Consider the following 19244-nt stretch of genomic DNA (forward strand, 5'->3'; position numbering starts at 1 on the left):
GCTTTAGTACATTTAGTTTAAAAAGCTGACATCCACCAAGAGCAAAAATAGAATTGCATGATTGATATTCCAGAGCTTAATGGTACCAACATCGCTACCGCTAGCCGGCATGGTTGGATCATCCACTAAAAAGTCTACAGACCACACACGAAGCTCGTGTTCTCTCATTTCCATGAAAATTTGGTTTCTCATGGCATCCCACACCTGAAAATATATCCAAAGAGACTTGATCACAACACGATTGATACACATTTAACATCAAACTTACTTGCACCACCCTTCAAAGTTACTTGAAGCAATCTGGCCTTTAATGTAGACATTCCAACATATGCTTCTTAGCTTCGATCTACTTGCCATTTCAACCACAGGATAGTGAATATCAAGGTCTTAATTTAAGATAGAATTGTATTCAAAAACTTTTATCTTCTTGTTTACACTAGCAGTTGCAAAAAACTCCCCATCATGGTCAAAACTAAGGGAGCATACAAGGTTGGAGGAATTTAAGAGATCCCCTTGCTTTAAGTTTGCTTTAACTTTGAGCTTACTAAAATATAGGTACTTGCATAGCCCTTGAAGAAATGTGTTTATCCATCCACTTTTCTTTTGCTCATTATATCTGTTGATGCTTGTGACTCTTATCTGTTGGGCCAGCCCATTTTCAATTAAAAGGCTTAGTTGGTAACTAAGGAATTGGATCACATATGTTGGGCTGGGCTATCTCTTAGCTGGAAAAAAAGTTGAGGAGTTATAACTACTTACTAGCCGAGATGTATATATATGAGAGTTAATCCAGAAGCTAAGATACAACAGAAAAAATAGATCTTCGATCAATTGAGCTTGGAAGGAATGCGATCTGATCTTGAAGGTTTAAGAAGAGTATAGAGCTACTCCTTGAAGATACAATACAGAAGAGTTAAAAAGAAATAATCGATAGAGAAGAAAGCAAGATCGGCAGTCAAGGGAAGTTGATAAAATCTTGATTGTATTGAGTTGTTTATTCTTTGGGATCGATTATTTCTTGCATTGCTATTGTATTGGAACTCCATTCTTGAATTGATTAATAAGAGCTTGAGTTGATTCTCCCCGTGGATGTGAATCTTGATATCAACATGTTCTCATAACAAGTGGCGCCATCTATGGGAAGCGAATTGAAGATGGGAACTATGAAGTTTGATATAGAAAAATTCACAGGCAAGAATGACTTCTCTTTATGGAGGATCAAGATGAGAGTTATCTTGATTCAACAGGGACTGATGGAAGCTCTCAATGGCAAGGAAGAAATGTCTACTGATACCAAAGATAAGATTGAAATACTGGAAAAAGCCCACAGTGCTATCATCTTGTGTCTGGGAGACAAGCCTCTTCGGGAGGTGGCTCGTGAATCATCTGCAGCAGCAGTATGGAACAAACTTGAGAGCCTTTACATGACAAAGTCTCTAGCAAATCGGTTGTACATGAAGCAAAGACTGTATTCATTTATGATCAAGGATGAAAAAGATCTTCAAGATCAGATAGATGAATGACCGGCAAAATCGGTTTGATAAAAATCTACTGCCAAGCACACCAGGTCAAGTAATAGTAAAGTGGACAGAGAGTCCAAGTATCGATCCCACAGAGACTGCAGTCAATTCTCAAGAATTAATTATTTTACTTAATCTAGACAAAATCAAACAGAGCAATTTGATTTAAATAAAATAAGAATAAAAAATAAAAACTGCTTAAGAAATAATAATTAAAATAACTGAATATAATAATAATTAAAACAAGATAACCAAGACACACGTAGGTACCGAACAAATCATGTAACAAGTAGTCGATTCAGGACTCAGATTTAATCTTAAATTACGGGAATTCTCCTAATTTGTTCAAAGGACTATTTCTAGAACAATCAAACCTATTCAAATATTGATGAACTAATCTTTCGTAATTCTAATCAAATTTGAATGCATTAAATATTTGTGAAAATTCAGTTTACACCCAACCCGCACACTGAAACCAAATTCTATTTCTAGTTGGTTTTACAATATGTTAATTATCAGAGTGATCGAAATCAAAACCTCCTCTGTTGACTTGGAATCGATTAACATGCAAGCAAACAGTTGATCAGACTATTCACAAGACAAATATAAATCTAACAATCAATAAAATAAAATCAACTCTGAAAAATCCCAAACAAACATCCAAGTTTTCTACATGAATTTGTTCGGCCCAATCACGCCATCTTGGTTGAAAATAAACTACTCAATAATTAAAAACAATAATTCAAAAAATAAAAATAAAAAGAAGAAAAGAAAGAAGAAATCTTCTCTCCCAAGCCTTGTAGCCGCCTCCTTTGTGTTGTCTGCGCTCTGGAACTTCGAAACCCTCAAAAATATGTTATATCTTGTATATATATGGTCCGGAACGCCTACCAGTTAATTTCCTCTCAAAACAAGGATTTTTCGGAACAAATATGACCCCCGAACACGCGCGCGCACGTGGCATAGGCCTTGCGCGCACGCAACACATAAAAACAGAGGCTTGGACACGAAACTCACGCGCGCGAGAGCTTGATTCTCGCGCGCGCGCAGTACAAAAATTCTGCACCAAGCGACGATTTTCAAAAATTCAACAAGTTGAGATCTAGCCGTCGGATTGAGCTAAAATTTGGACAGAAGCTTCCAAACATCTTGAAATATAATCTGAACGGTGGAGATCTGATTTGGAGCTCTCTAAAATTAAATTTGATTTTTTGAACAAAGCTAATCCGGAATTCATTCTTCAAAAATATATTTTCCTACAAAATTAACCCAAGGAGTGAAATACACACACATGCACTAAAACACATAAAAACACATAAAAATAATATGAATGCACACAAAATAGACATAAAAATAACATGAAATAATGCATACAAAATGCACTTATCAACACCCTCATACTTAACTCTTGCTCGCCCTCGAGCAAGACATGCAAAAAAAAAATGCAAAAAAAAAAACATAAGTAAGGACGATTCATAAATGTGCAAAGCCTCTGAGAAGTTTAATCACAAAACAAAAAACACAAACATGCTCTCAACTTTTCATAATACACTTTCGGTTTAACGTGAACGTGTGTGTGTGAAATGTCATTCCAGTTTCATGCAAGTTAGACCGAATTCGTTTCAAAACTGCTTGGCGATCTATGACAAATAGGTGTAAGTTTTACTCTTCAAGTGCTCATTCCTTCAAACGACCTCTAGACTAAACCCACCTCCCTTGAGATAATGAACTACACACCTCCGAATTTTGCACCCGGTATTGCATTAGCCCCAATAATTACCCGCTGACTTAGCTATAACTGGCTAGGATACGAAAAATCATTCTATTTTTTCTTTCTAATCCCCTCGTCTATAGCCCGGATGGAGCATCAATCCCATTGAATCCGCATACTTAGCCTTAAATTTAATTTTTTTTTTTTTTAGGATTTTAATCCTTTCAAGGCCCGGATGGAATTGTATATAAATTTTTTCTAGGTGCGCCCAAGATCATAAGTGTAAACTAGAGCCTCATCAAAATTCATAGAACACAATCAAGATCCACAAACCACCTATTGCCGTGCAATGGTCAAACAGATAGAAACTTCATCAAATCTTTCGCTACAATTCACTGGTCTAACATTAGTGCTTAAAAATATTCACGGTTCAACCTACAGTTTCTCATGTCCAGTCAAGAGCAAAATTTTTTCAAAAATCCATTTTTTTCAAATAAACTTCATCATCATTGGCTATTATGATTCATCCTACTCATAACAATGCAAACAAAAACAAAAATAAACTGTATGCAAAGAAATATGAAACATGACAGATGCAACACAAACACATAGACAATGCAATACTAGTCTACCCCCCCCCCCCCCCATACTTATCCAAAGCATTGTCCTCAATGCTTCAGAACAATGAACAGAATGCATAACAAACCCACAAATGCAAAGACAAACAAAAACACAATGAAAACAAAAATAACACTCCCCTGGTTTTCGATGCATCCTCTTCCTTCTTTGTAGTGACCCATCCCGGATCCACTATCTAATCAGAGTTAAGAGCATAATTAAGCATGCATTAAATAAATCGCTGCGGAAGTCTTAAATACAAAAAGACCGGCGGAATACAACCGGCTAAACAAACTCGATTATACAACCCAATCGAATTTAAATAAAACCTACAGCTAATCATGCCGTCTTCAAGGTCACTGGCTACTCCAGACTCCTGGTGCTCAATCCTGCACCTACACCTGCCCCGTCGAATAGGGTATCCAAATATACAGAAAATACTGGACATGAGCTCTAAGCTCAATACGAAAGCACGGATAAACATACAAATATGATGCATGCAAATGACAGGGTATCCATATCTGGGATAACTGTATACAAACTACTCAGACTGGCGCCTGGGATATAAGCTCGTCACATCGGGGTAGCTAACCACTGTGTGCGACCACTCATTCCCGAATCACAGATGCGGACCACGGAGTCCTTCCGGTATCAGTACCTAGGGGTACTCGATATCAAACGTCCTAACAGGGCTGAGCAACCCTAACTGGCTCATCTCGAAAGGTATACAGATGTACAGGCACAAGATGATATGCACATGCCGCATAACAATAATAACATGCAAACACATAAATGCAACATATAAGCATGCATATCCGCTGGCAATCTCAGTCAGTACTTACGTACCTTTCTAAGGTAGTCCTAGTAGTCCCACTCTAGGTTCCAAGCCTATCATCAAGTCTACAATGCGAATACCCATGCATCATTCAATAAGCTCTAAAAGCCTTAACTAAGCTATTGCATACTCCTAAATAATTTAAGGAGACCATAGCTATACCTGCGTCCGTCGTTAGCCCACTGATGGCGACTATCCCGCAACTAGGGGCACACCCCTGCTGCAGCTCCACAGCCTCGAGCACTACTCCGCTACACGAGCGCTGCTCCGCTACTCGAGCACCGCTCCGCTACTATGTCAAACACTGTCTGACTATACTAAAATATATTCCCTACTCCAACTCTAAAATAAGAGTACCCAAAGCCCTAAAATAGAGCAACTAGGCGAAGGAGAGGAACTCGGAACTGGCAAGAAATGAGGAGCTCGGACCTCATATTTATAGGCATCGATCGGAAGCTCCGTTCCTCGATCGAAAGCTCCGTTTGTTTAGATCGGAAGCTCCGTTCCCCGATCGGAAGTTCCATTCGCTACGTGTCAATTCGGTCCACATGCAACCACACACCTGTCATCGACAGCCATCGGAAGCTCCGATCCTGATCGGACGTTCCGATCTCCCTGCTTCCGATGTGGTTCTGAACTCACCAAGATCGGAGGCTCCGATCCTGGATCGGTGGTTCCGATCCCACTCGAGTCATGAAACCCTCTAAGCCATTTTCGAGTGTCCTGGATCCATTTCTGGAATCCGTTAACCCTTCTGGAATTTCCTTAATCATGTTTCACTTAATCCCGACATGATTATACGATTTAATTACTCATTACTCATTAGTTTTGGATACGGGCCACTACATTCCCACCACCTTAAAAGGATTTCGTCCTCGAAATCTAAGGTAAACCTCGGAATATAGTACAAACCACTTGTCCAATTCAGCAATAGTTCCGGTTCCAAATATTGGGTCGAATAACCTTCGACAGACCCAATCCTTGATAAAATAGTGTAACACTATTGACTACCGTCAGTTATCCATCGATAACCTCAACAACACGGCACCTTCGGTCCAAATTGCCCATTGAATCAGTCACACTGCCTACAAATCTTAGCGATGACACCCTTGCTAAGATAGTAATTAATCAGCAGTTATCTATAGATATGTAACGGTAACATCTCATCTCTTGATGTTATCGAAAAGCCCTAAACAATCGACCTAGATTCAACTCTCGGTCAAATCCTAGATATCCTTTTTCCAAGAACTCGTGTGAGTTACTTTTTATCACGAAGGATAAAATATATTTTCCAAAACAGTACCTTATGCGAATAGAAATGGCAGCCACCGGCCACCCGCTCGCAGAGCAATCGCACCACTGCACGCGACTCTAACCATTTGAAATCCTTAGAATAATTGCAATAAACCTTGATCCAAATCTCGCCATCGTAGATAGCATCTACTCGATTACATTAGTCATTCTGCCATGGGTAACAACAAAATCCTGACAATTCCTGGCGTCATAGTATGTACTTTCAGTACTCACCCTGCCATTGGCCAACAAATGTTCCCAAAGAACAACAACTAGCAAACAAAGATTACTAACCCCAATTGTGATAAGATCCTTATACACAATTTCTTGTCTAAAAGCATTCTTCGAGGTCGTCGTCTCGAAATTTACTAAAATCATGCTGAAACTCCCAGATGGACCACACCATCCTCAGCAGTAGTCTCAATCAGATGTTTACTTCCATATCAGAACTAGAGATAGTATCAACGAAAACGATTCCGGTTAATCCTGTTCTAGATAACCAAACCCTTGGCTCTCTAGCGGGGATAACCAAACTGATTCACCGCGATCCCGTACAGAATCTATCAATACGGATGTCAATTACGTTATCAAATCCTTTCAATGACACAGCATATCAGAACGCACTGGGATATCGGTGACAACAATCCTGCCAGACTCAGGAACACAAGTCTCAGTTGTTGTCTCATCCCATGAAACAACTAATGCTATCATGCTAATGCTCATTGAAATCCAAAAGCAATTGTCGAATTACCGCTCAAGAACAACTCTTGAGAAATCTGCTGGAAGCACCCAAGCTGATCATTCCGACTAACAGTCTCCAAAATTCGTTCACTAACAACCCTGGAACAATCACTGAATCCTTTTTCCGCAAACTGAATAAATCATTGCTAAAACCAAGCAATGTTCAGATCAAAATCCGTCACTGGTAGCCAAAGCAACGTTACCAACAACTACGATCGCAAAAGAAAACTAATGACCACTTTCGTGATCCGGAGAATCCAAAAGTCTCGATTCCCGCATCCCTGGAGATTCCTTAGCGACTAAAGAATTTCCTAAATGCACTTGAATCGCTATATCATAGCATACCATTTTTAAGTACTATTCCAGCACTTCTTGATTCACTATATCCCAATCAGTACCAATTGGAATATTCTGATCAATCAAGTTGATCTACTGTAGCTCTTGCTATGCCTGACGATACAAATTCTAATCAGACAATCACAGATCAATGAAAAATCCCATGGCCGATCACTGTCAATGATCTCAATGCCACACGTCCGCAGATCCCAAATACTTGAAATCAAAAGAATCACAGCTGATTCAATCGCTCATCTTTGACAGAGTCAGACAACAGTTACAAGTAGTCACTAGTGCTAAACCTGCACCAGTCTAGACATACTATCCACTGTCTATCTTCATCCAAGATGATCATAAGGATTTGTTCAACTCAAGCCGCAATACAAGTCCGAATGATTTCAACTATTGTTGAACATACTCCTGATAATTATATCTCTTGCTAAGACTGCAACAAATCGAGACTGAGGTTACTTGCCGCGGTGTTCCACCTGAAATCACCACCAAGTGTACACTGGCATAAATCACGCTATCCTCACGCCTCAAATCGTCATGTACAATCCTTAGCATCGGATATAATCTATCACTGAAGGAAACCATCAATGCTGAAAAAATACTAATCCCCGAGTCAAACGTTATAGGAAGTTCACAAACCAAACTCCTAGTTAGCCCCTATCACCAGAGCATCCAAACACCGACTAGATCCACCAGTCTAGCAGTAACCAATAGTCTAAAACTATCTGCTCAGAGTACGCACTTGTCAAGGAAATCCCTCCAAGACTGGTCCTTATGACAAAATCCAAAGCAATATCTCTGACGACAGTCAGACGATATCTAAACCACAGATACTTAACCAGCCAATATCTCTGACGACAGTCAGACGATATCTAAACCACTGATACCTACCAAGGCAACTAATCCAAATTCATACCCCGTTGTGACTGTTACCACAACTCTAGACTAGTAGCCTTCCCACCGCCAATCCTGAAGCACGAAAGCTTCCAGACATTCTCCAAAGTACGAAAGACTCCCAGAGTAACATTGGCATAGGGTCGCGCTCCATCATGTCTAGTCATGGTCATAGTCCACAACTCTCGGTATATATACTCGACTTGGTATCCCGGTGAAATCCCATCATCACGAAGTCTCAACCTATGAAGGTTAATCAAGCTATTGATCTACGGAAATCACCTAGAACGAAACTCAAAATTCCAAAACAAGATCAATAATCCCATGCCCCCAGATGAATCACCTCATCAATGGCACTAATCCAGTCAAATGACTAAATAGGTCAATCCTAGGAAAACACCTAGACTAACCACACTTCAATTTGTTACCGCTGGCTTACCCAAAATCCATGAGCTAACCTAGTTGATTACCAATCAACTAATTCCAAGCCAAACTTTATAAAATTACTTGCAATCAATCACGAATTGCTGAATAAATAAAACATGTATCATTACTTCAAGTTATGTAAAATTTCCTTTATTACAATCCCATGTAATACATACAGTATTCAAAATACAACAAATGTACATCCAATAACTTGAACTGATACAACCAAATTCTGATGATTCATTACAACTGAAATACTGTTTACAACTACAACAATACAGTATTTAAAATCATCAAATCTTGTCTTCGTTCCTTGAGCACGAAGCTTCTCATCGACACACGCATCGATAAAAGCATACTCCCGTCCAAGTCTCTCTACATGTCCTCCCGCGAAGAACTCCGGAGAAATGGCACGTAATAGCTAACCAGCTATGCTCTGCGTCAGTGTATGTCGGTCGACTTCTTTTGCTCGCGATCTACCATCAGCGTTCTTCTTGTATCCGAATCATGCTTTTGAACATGAAGTTTCCCTTATGCCTAACAAAAGCATCAATGCAAGCATACCGGCAAAACCATGTTCTGCATGAGTTTACAGACCTTACGCTAGGAACCTGCCATGCCTTAGGCACTCGAAATATTCCCTGGTAAAGGTCTATCTGACAATCTCTCCAACTACGTGTAGTAGCCCGTGCCCTAATTGAGTAATTAAAGGATTAATGCTAATTAAATAAATTGGAGATTGGACGGATCGGAAGCTCCAAAGGGACGATCGGAAGCTCCGATCGGGATCGAAAGCTCCGATGAGGATCGGAGGCACCGATGATATTACATCATCCATGACGTGTGGCTGGATCGGAAGCTCCGATCAGGACCGGAGGCTCCGATCACCCCTATCCGGAGTCAACAAGTGATATTTTGACACGTGGCAGATCAGGATCTTCGGAAGCTCCGATGGCAGGATCGGACGTTCCGATCGAGGTTCGGATGTTCCGATCGAGGATCGGAGGCTCCGATCGTTGTCTATAAATAGAAGGCCGAGACTTCATTTCTCCTTGCCAATTCCGAATTTCCTCTCTATTTCTAGTTATATTCGAGCTGTTCTAGTCTTCTTAGGCTTGGTCCGGAGGTCGGAGAGGCGTTCGATAGTCGTAGCGAAGTTGTGCCCAAGTTCTGGAGGCATCGACATCAAAGGGCTAACGACGGACGAAGGTATAGCTTTTGCTTCCTATAAATATTTAGGAGTATGCAATAGCTTAGTTAAGGCTTTTAGAGCACTGTAATGATAGTAGTATCATTTCGCTGTGTAGGCGGACTTTAGGCTTGGACTTAGAGCTGGTAGTGCCTACCTGGTTTTTGAGGTACGAAAGTACTGTTCGAGATATCCTGACTGAGTATGCATGTATTATGTGACTGCATGATTTATATGCCATGATATTATGCTGCATTCATTTGCATCTTGCTGTATCTCCTTCGAGATGTCTGTAGTAGGGTTGTACCCTATCCTGTTAGTGGATGGACTTCCATCGATTTGGGTCCGGCGTATCCACAGTTATCTCGGTATGGGAGCCACCTCCTGAAGCGACGGCACAGCGTGCTACATACCAGGGCCCGGTCTGTCTCTGTTATCTGATCCTTGACCTCGAGTCTATAGGGAGTTCACTTTGCATGCATGTATACTCATACTCTCGCACTGAGCGTTTTATGCTCACGTCTCGTACTCTGTATTTTCTGGACACCCTATTCCATGGGGCAGGTTTGCGATTGGACGAGGAGGGTGGATCCAGGAGGGGCTAGTCAGTGGTTGGCCAGCTGGAGCTTCGTCTAGGCTTTATTACTGTTGTTTGGGTTTATACAGCTATTCGATTTGGTTGTATATTATTGGATAATTACAGATTCCTTTTCTTGGGATTGTATAATGTTATTGGTTTCCGCAGTTTTATTCTGATATCTGTTTTATTAAGTTAATTGCATGCCTAAGTTTTGTTTAGTAGGTGATCCGGGTAAGGGTCACTACATTTATGGTATCAGAGCATGCAAAAGATTTCTTGGGATTTAGTCTCATCTTGAGGTATTTTTGTAGATGTCAAATCGTGACGACCAGAGTTCTCATGGCAGTATTGGTGGGCGTTGGGGTGATGCCGACCGGGAGCCTCGTCGGGAACGGCGTCATCGTCACCATGACGACGAGCGTTTCACTGTGCGTCGATTCTTAGCTATGGGTCCTAAGCCCTTAGTTGGAGGTGAGTCTCCGGAGGATGCGGAGAACTGGTTAGACCGCATGGAGACGACTTTTCAGACTTTCCAATGCACCGATGAGCAGAAGGTGGAGACCCTTGGCTATCTTCTGGATGGGCGCGCGCGCAGGTGGTGGAGGTTTACTTCTGCACCTTTTGTTGCGGCGAGAGGAGTGGCCACCTGGGCCGAGTTTCGCACAGCTTTCCAAAAGCGGTATTTTCCTCCTGCACTCCGACAGTCGAAGGCAGGCGAGCTATTGAGTCTGCGACAGGGAACTATGTCTATTGATGAGTATCAGCAGAGGTTCTTTGATCTGCTATCCTATTGCCCCGAGATTACTGATAGCTCAGGGATGAAGTATAATCTGTTCCTTCAGGGCCTTAACCCTGAGATCCATGACCGTGTGGCGGTTGGTGACGACATGTCCTACGAGGGTTTGGTGAGCCGTTGTCACCAGGCGGAGGACAGCATTCGGCGGAATAGGTCTTTCTCTCAGTCGAGACCTGCTAGTTCTTTGGGTCCCCGTGCCCAAACTTTCAAGAAGTCCGGGTCTACTTCTTCCTCTGGTTCGGGAGGTGTTGTCCGTTTCGGTAAGAAGGACAAGTGTGATCACTGTGGGAAGAACCATCCATCCGACAAGTGCCGCAGAACTTCTGGAGCTTGTTTCCGTTGTGGAGAGACTGGTCATATCCGGAGGGATTGTCCACTGTCTGGGGGAGGCGGTTCTGGATCTGGTTCAGGATCGGGTTCTCAGGCTACCGTACAGCAGAGGTCACAGGGACAGTCTGCTGGGAGTTCTCATTTGAGGCCACGAGCTTCTGGCCAGGTGTTTGCCCTGAGACATGATCAGGCCGTGGAGGAGAATGAGAAAGTCATCGCAGGTACATTTATGCTTTATGGTATACCTGCTCTTGTACTTATTGACACTGGTGCATCTCATTCCTTCATTTCTGCACGTTTTGTTAAGAGGCATAAGTTACCATGCATTGCACTAGACGTAGTGATGTCTGTTTCTACCCCGACGGGCCAATCTGCTTTGGCTAAGCGTCTAGTGATGGGTTGCCCTTTAGAGTTCGAAGGGAACGTTCTGTTAGCGAATCTCATGGTCCTGGCAATGGACGACTTTGATTGCATTCTGGGAATAGATGTGCTGACTACCTATCGAGCTTCAGTGGACTGCTATCAGAGATTAGTACGCTTTCATCCGGAAGGGAGTGAGAGTTGGTTTTTCTATGGTGAGGGAGCGCGACCCCCGATGCCTTTGGTATCAGCTTTGAGAGCCTGTCGAGCTCTAGAGTCTGGCGGGGAAGGCTACCTTATCTATGCAGTTGATTTGTCCGCTGAGAGTATTGGGATAGAGAGCATTCCTGTTGTGGATGAATTTCCAGATGTGTTTCCTGATGAGATTCCGAGTTTTCCTCCTGCTAGGGAAGTCGAGTTTGGCATAGAGTTGATGCCGGGTACTTCGCCTATTTCTAGAGCACCGTATCGTCTGGCTCCGTCAGAGATGCGTGAGTTGAAGAATCAGCTACAGGATCTTTTGGACAAGGGGTACATTCGTCCTAGTGTATCTCCTTGGGGAGCTCCTGTTCTCTTCGTAAAGAAGAAGGATGGGTCGATGCGGCTGTGCATTGACTATAGGCAGCTGAATCGAGTCACTGTGAAGAACAAGTATCCGTTGCCTCGTATTGATGACTTGTTTGATCAGCTGCAGGGTACTTCTATTTACTCCAAGATTGACTTGAGATCTGGGTATCATCAGTTGAGAGTCCGTGATCAAGACGTAGCCAAGACTGCATTCCGTACTCGCTATGGGCATTACGAGTTCCTAGTGATGCCATTTGGTTTGACCAATGCGCCGGCTATATTCATGGATCTGATGAACCGTGTCTTCAGGGAGTATTTGGACAAGTTTGTCGTGGTCTTCATTGACGACATCTTGGTGTATTCGCGTAATACGGAAGAGCATGTTTCTCACTTGCGGTTGGTACTACAGACTCTTCGAGATGAGCAATTGTACGCCAAGCTGAGCAAGTGTGAGTTCTGGATGGATAGAGTGGTTTTTCTTGGCCATATCATATCCAGGGAGGGGATTTCTGTTGATCCAAACAAGATTGAAGCGGTACTTAATTGGTCGCGTCCGACGACAGTTGCTGAGATCCGTAGTTTTCTGGGTCTAGCAGGGTATTATCGTCGCTTCATTCTGAATTTCTCTCAGTTAGCTCGACCGTTGACGCAGCTTACCCGCAAGGGTGTGGATTTCGAGTGGTCCTCCGAGTGTGAGGAGAATTTCCGTGAGCTTCGACGGCGGTTGACTTCTGCGCCGGTGTTAGCATTACCGTCAGGATCTGGAGGGTATGTAGTTTACACGGATGCTTCTCTTCAGGGGTTAGGTTGTGTCCTGACTCAGAATGGGAATGTGATCGCATACGCTTCTAGACAGCTGAAGCTTCACGAGGACAACTACCCAGTCCATGATTTGGAGTTGGCAGCCATTGTGTTCGCTTTGAAGATCTGGCGTCATTATCTGTATGGCGAGAAATTTGAGATCTTTTCCGACCATAAGAGTCTCAAATATTTGTTCACTCAGGCGGAGTTGAACATGAGGCAGAGACGTTGGATGGACTTGCTTAAGGACTATGATTGCGAGATTAAGTACCATCCGGGAGCTGCTAATCTCACCGCTGATGCTTTGAGTCGCAAGGTGCGACTATCCGCACTTCAGACTTGTTCGATGTCTAGTGCGATCAGTGACTGTTGTACTTCAGGTTATACCTTCAAACATAAGAAAGGTATGCAGAGTATCCAGATGTTTGCGATATTATCTGAGCCAGCTTTGTACTCGCGGATCCGAGATGCTCAGATGTCTGATTCAAAGACCCAGCGTTTAGCTCGTCTAGCTAATGAGGGTAGCTCGTCTGGATTTCATTATCAGTCAGATGGCTTTCTGTGTTTGTCTGGTAGGCTTGTGATTCCACAGGATGAAGAGTTGCGAGAGGAGATTTTATCTCAGGCACATCGCACTAAGTTGAGTATTCATCCTGGGAGCAACAAGATGTACAAGGATCTACGTACTCGTTTCTGGTGGAAGGGAATGAAACGCAGTGTTTATCAGTTTGTTTCGAGATGTTTGGTGTGTCAACAGGTCAAGGCAGAGCACCGAAGACCTGGAGGATTGCTTCACAGTCTGCCTATTCCTGAATGGAAATGGGAGTTTATCACTATGGACTTTGTGACCCATTTGTCGGTATCCCCGAGGAACTGTGATGCTATCTGGGTTGTGGTGGACCGACTCACCAAGTCAGCGCATTTCATTGCCTATAGCCGAGAGTACTCTGTGGATCGCATGGCTCGGTTGTACATTCAGGAGGTCGTCCGACTTCATGGAGTGCCTGTGAGCATTGTCAGCGATCGGGACCCCAGGTTTACTTCTAGATTCTGGGGGAGTGTTCAGCGTGCGATGGGTACTACTCTCAGTTTGAGTACAGCTTATCATCCGGAGACTGATGGTCAGTCAGAGCGCACTATCCGTACGTTAGAGGATATGCTTAGAGCGTGCGTCATGGATTTTGGTTCAGCCTAGCAGGATCATTTGCCGTTGATCGAGTTCGCTTACAACAACAGCTATCACACTAGTATTGGGATGGCACCTTTTGAGGCGTTGTATGGGCGACGTTGTCGTACTCCACTCTTCTGGGAAGAAGTGGGGGAGAGACAGGCTGAGGGACCAGAGTTTATCCAGCAGGCGATAGATATTGTTGATCAAATCAAGAAACGGATTAAGACTGCACAGGATCGTCAGGCCAGTTATGCTAATATCAAGCGTAGGCCTTTGCAGTTCGAGGTCGGGGAGAAAGTGTTTCTGAGAGTGTCACCTTTCCGCAAGATTCTCAGATTTGGCCTTAAAGGCAAGTTGTCTCCCAGATTTATCGGTCCGTTTGAGATCTTGGAGAGCATTGGCGATTTGGCTTATCGACTAGCTTTGCCACCGCATCTATCCAGCATTCACGACGTGTTCCACGTATCTCTGTTGCGACGGTATGTGGCGGATGAATCTCATATTCTGCAGCGGTCTGAGGTTCAGGTAGACAAGGATTTGACTTATGTTGAGAAACCTCTTCGCATCCTTGATTTTAAGGATAAGGTTTTACGGAACAAAGTCATTCCTTTGGTTTTAGTTCAGTGGCAGCGCCGAGGCACTGAGGAAGCTACTTGGGAGCTTGAGGACAGGATGCGTAAAGACCATCCTGAGTTGTTTTGATTTCATTCTTTAAGTTGTATTCAGTTGCAAACTCTGTAAACGTTTGATTTGAATAAAGAATGTTTCTGATTTCTGTATTTGCATTCGGTACTTAAGATCTGATTTCGAGGACGAAATATCTTAAGTGGGGGAGAATGTAGTAGCCCGTGCCCTAATTGAGTAATTAAAGGATTAATGCTAATTAAATAAATTGGGGATTGGACGGATTGAAAGCTCCGAAGGGACGATCGGAAGCTCCGATCGGGATCGGAAGCTCCGATGAGGATCGGAGGCACCGATGATATTACGTCATCCATGACGTGTGGCTGGATCGGAAGCTCCGATCAGGACCGGAGGCTCCGATCACCCCTATCCGGAGTCAACAAGTGATATTTTGACACGTGGCAGATCAGGATCTTCGGAAGCTCCGATGGCAGGATCGGACGTTCCGATCGAGGTTCGGATGTTCCGATCGAGGATCGGAGGCTCCGATCGTTGTCTATAAATAGAAGGCCGAGACTTCATTTCTCCTTGCCAATTCCGAATTTCCTCTCTATTTCTAGTTATATTCGAGCTGTTCTAGTCTTCTTAGGCTTGGTCCGGAGGTCGGAGAGGCGTTCGATAGTCGTAGCGAAGTTGTGCCCAAGTTCTGGAGGCATCGACATCAAAGGGCTAACGACGGACGAAGGTATAGCTTTTGCTTCCTATAAATATTTAGGAGTATGCAATAGCTTAGTTAAGGCTTTTAGAGCACTGTAATGATAGTAGTATCATTTCGCTGTGTAGGCGGACTTTAGGCTTGGACTTAGAGCTGGTAGTGCCTACCTGGTTTTTGAGGTACGAAAGTACTGTTCGAGATATCCTGACTGAGTATGCATGTATTATGTGACTGCATGATTTATATGCCATGATATTATGCTGCATTCATTTGCATCTTGCTGTATCTCCTTCGAGATGTCTGTAGTAGGGTTGTACCCTATCCTGTTAGTGGATGGACTTCCATCGATTTGGGTCCGGCGTATCCACAGTTATCTCGGTATGGGAGCCACCTCCTGAAGAGACGGCACAGCGTGCTACATACCAGGGCCCGGTCTGTCTCTGTTATCTGATCCTTGACCTAGAGTCTATAGGGAGTTCACTTTGCATGCATGTATACTCATACTCTCGCACTGAGCGTTTTATGCTCACGTCTCGTACTCTGTATTTTCTGGACACCCTATTCCATGGGGCAGGTTTGCGATTGGACGAGGAGGGTGGATCCAGGAGGGGCTAGTCAGTGGTTGGCCAGCTGGAGCTTCGTCTAGGCTTTATTACTGTTGTTTGGGTTTATACAGCTATTCGATTTGGTTGTATATTATTGGATAATTACAGATTCCTTTTCTTGGGATTGTATAATGTTATTGGTTTCCGCAGTTTTATTCTGATATCTGTTTTATTAAGTTAATTGCATGCTTAAGTTCTGTTTAGTAGGTGATCCGGGTAAGGGTCACTACACTACGAGTGGAGAATATTCGAGGACTGGAACCACATGGATTATTAAACACCATTCGTTCCAAAAAGCCCTCAGAGGTATCTGACGCGATATACTCGATCTTCTCTTCCAGTATTCCTTGGCTAGAATCCATATATTCTTCGATCAACATCCCAATGCATCGAATGATGAACTGTCCACAGCAGTCAGTCTATCTATCGATGTGCTACTACTGGTGTTCTCATCACTGTTGCATTCCTTATAGTAAAGACTTATGCCGCAAACCTCGGCAATGAAGAACCAAATCTTCTTTCGCTGGGCCTCAATCAATCCTACAAGGATAATCAAGAAGTCTTAATATAAATTTCCTAAGTCCCTTGCATGCATTGCTCTGATACCAATAAATGTAGTGACCCATCCCGGATCCACTATCTAATCAGAGTTAAGAGCATAATTAAGCATGCATTAAATAAATCGCTGCGGAAGTCTTAAATACAAAAAGACCGGCGGAATACAACCGGCTAAACAAACTCGATTATACAACCCAATCGAATTTAAATAAAACCTACAGCTAATCCTGCTGTCTTCAAGGTCACTGGCTACTCCAGACTCCTGCTGCTCAATCCTGCACCTACACCTGCCCCGTCGAATAGGGTATCCAAATATACAGAAAATACTGGACATGAGCTCTAAGCTCAATACGAAAGCACGGATAAACATACAAATATGATGCATGCAAATGACAGGGTATCCATATCTGGGATAACTGTATACAAACTACTCAGACTGGCGCCTGGGATATAAGCTCGTCACATCGGGGTAGCTAACCACTGTGTGCGAACACTCATTCCCGAATCACAGACGCGGACCACGGAGTCCTTCCGGTATCAGTACCTAGGGGTACTCGATATCAAACGTCCTAACAGGGCTGAGCAACCCTAACTGGCTCATCTCGAAAGGTATACAGATGTACAGGCACAAGATGATATGCACATGCCGCATAACAATAATAACATGCAAACACATAAATGCAACATATAAGCATGCATATCCGCTGGCAATCTCAGTCAGTACTTACGTACCTTTCTAAGGTAGTCCTAGTAGTCCCACTCTAGGTTCCAAGCCTATCATCAAGTCTACAATGCAAATACCCATGCATCATTCAATAAGCTCTAAAAGCCTTAACTAAGCTATTGCATACTCCTAAATAATTTAAGGAGACCATAGCTATACCTGCGTCCGTCGTTAGCCCACTGATGGCGACTATCCCGCAACTAGGGGCACACCCCTGCTGCAGCTCCACAGCCTCGAGCACTACTCCGCTACACGAGCGCTGCTCCGCTACTCGAGCACCACTCCGCTACTATGTCAAACACTGTCTGACTATACTAAAATATATTCCCTACTCCAACTCTAAAATAAGAGTACCCAAAGCCCTAAAATAGAGCAACTAGGAGAAGGAGAGGAACTCGGAACTGGCAAGAAATGAGGAGCTCGGACCTCATATTTATAGGCATCGATCGGAAGCTCCGTTCCTCGATCGGAAGCTCCGTTCGTTTAGATCGGAAGCTCCGTTCCCCGATCGGAAGTTCCGTTCGCTACGTGTCAATTCGGTCCACATGCAACCACACACCTGTCATCGACAGCCATCGGAAGCTCCGATCCTGATCGGACGTTCCGATCTCCCTGCTTCCGATGTGGTTCCGAACTCACCAAGATCGGAGGCTCCGATCCTGGATCGGTGGTTCCGATCCCACTCGAGTCATGAAACCCTCTAAGCCATTTTCGAGTGTCCTGGATCCATTTCTGGAATCCGTTAACCCTTCTGGAATTTCCTTAATCATGTTTCACTTAATCCCGACATGATTATACGATTTAATTACTCATTAGTTTTGGATACGGGCCACTACATTCTTGATAGTATCAGCTGGGACAACAGCAGCAGATTGTATATATCGGCAGGCACGACCAACTGGCATGGGAATAAAACAAAAATAAAACAAAAACAAAAACAAAAACCAAAAATAAAATAAAAATCAAAAAGAAAGAACACTGGGTTGCCTCCCAGACAGCGCTAAATTTATAGTCTAATTCCCGACTATGCAGAAGCAACCATCAAAGAGCGGCTGCCGCCCATAGTAAGAATCATACAACTCTATGTATGGGTCTTGATTTCCTTCGCCCTCAAGCTTGGCGTGATAAATACTTTGTAAGCTTGTCGGTCCAACAACACTTGTTCTGAAATTTTTCTTTTGGAAGGAGACTCCGAATCTAGGCTGAAGGTCATAGAGGATGAAATACTATGGGATTGGCGTCAATGGCAAGAAAGTATCTTCTAACGGTGTACATGGAACGACCACTGACGAGGTAAAATCTCTCTCCTTGAATGGTTCTTCCTCCTCCACTATCATGTTTGGCTCATCCTCACAAGAAGATTCCTCAAAAATGATTTCTTCATGCTCTGGCTCAGTTACTTCACTCAATTGGCAGATATCCAAAATTGGTTCTCTAATAAGCGCAATCTGTTCATCCAAAAGACTTATGCGTCTTTCTAAAAATTGATTTGTCTCTGTCTGTTGCCGCAAAAAATTCTCCAACTGAGCCACATAATCTTCGGAACGCCCTATACACTCTTCTTGATGCTCTGGTGGTTGGTTCGCAAAATTTTTAGAGTTGATATCTGGAGGATATTGGTGACTCCAACCCTGCAGTGAAGGATCACAATGCCAATGGTAGTCAAAATATGCCATATCGTTCAACAAGTGCATCGCACTATCTTCATCTCTTCTAAATGATTGACTGCCAGTGGCCAGAGCTCCAGAATCTACCCAACTTCTTGTAATCTCATCCAAACCACCATAAAAAATTTTAGTGAGGGTGTAAGTCGAAAACTGAAGGCATTAAAATCTGTT

General features: G+C 43.3%; 1 pseudogene; it reads right to left on the reverse strand.

Moving 5' to 3' along the window:
- LOC140889270 (protein SPA1-RELATED 3-like) overlaps nt 1-19244 on the reverse strand; it is a 33571-nt pseudogene that overhangs the window by 1520 nt on the left and 12807 nt on the right.

This window comes from Henckelia pumila, chromosome 3, assembly GCF_033568475.1.
Source record: "Henckelia pumila isolate YLH828 chromosome 3, ASM3356847v2, whole genome shotgun sequence".
Lineage (NCBI taxonomy): Eukaryota > Viridiplantae > Streptophyta > Magnoliopsida > Lamiales > Gesneriaceae > Henckelia > Henckelia pumila.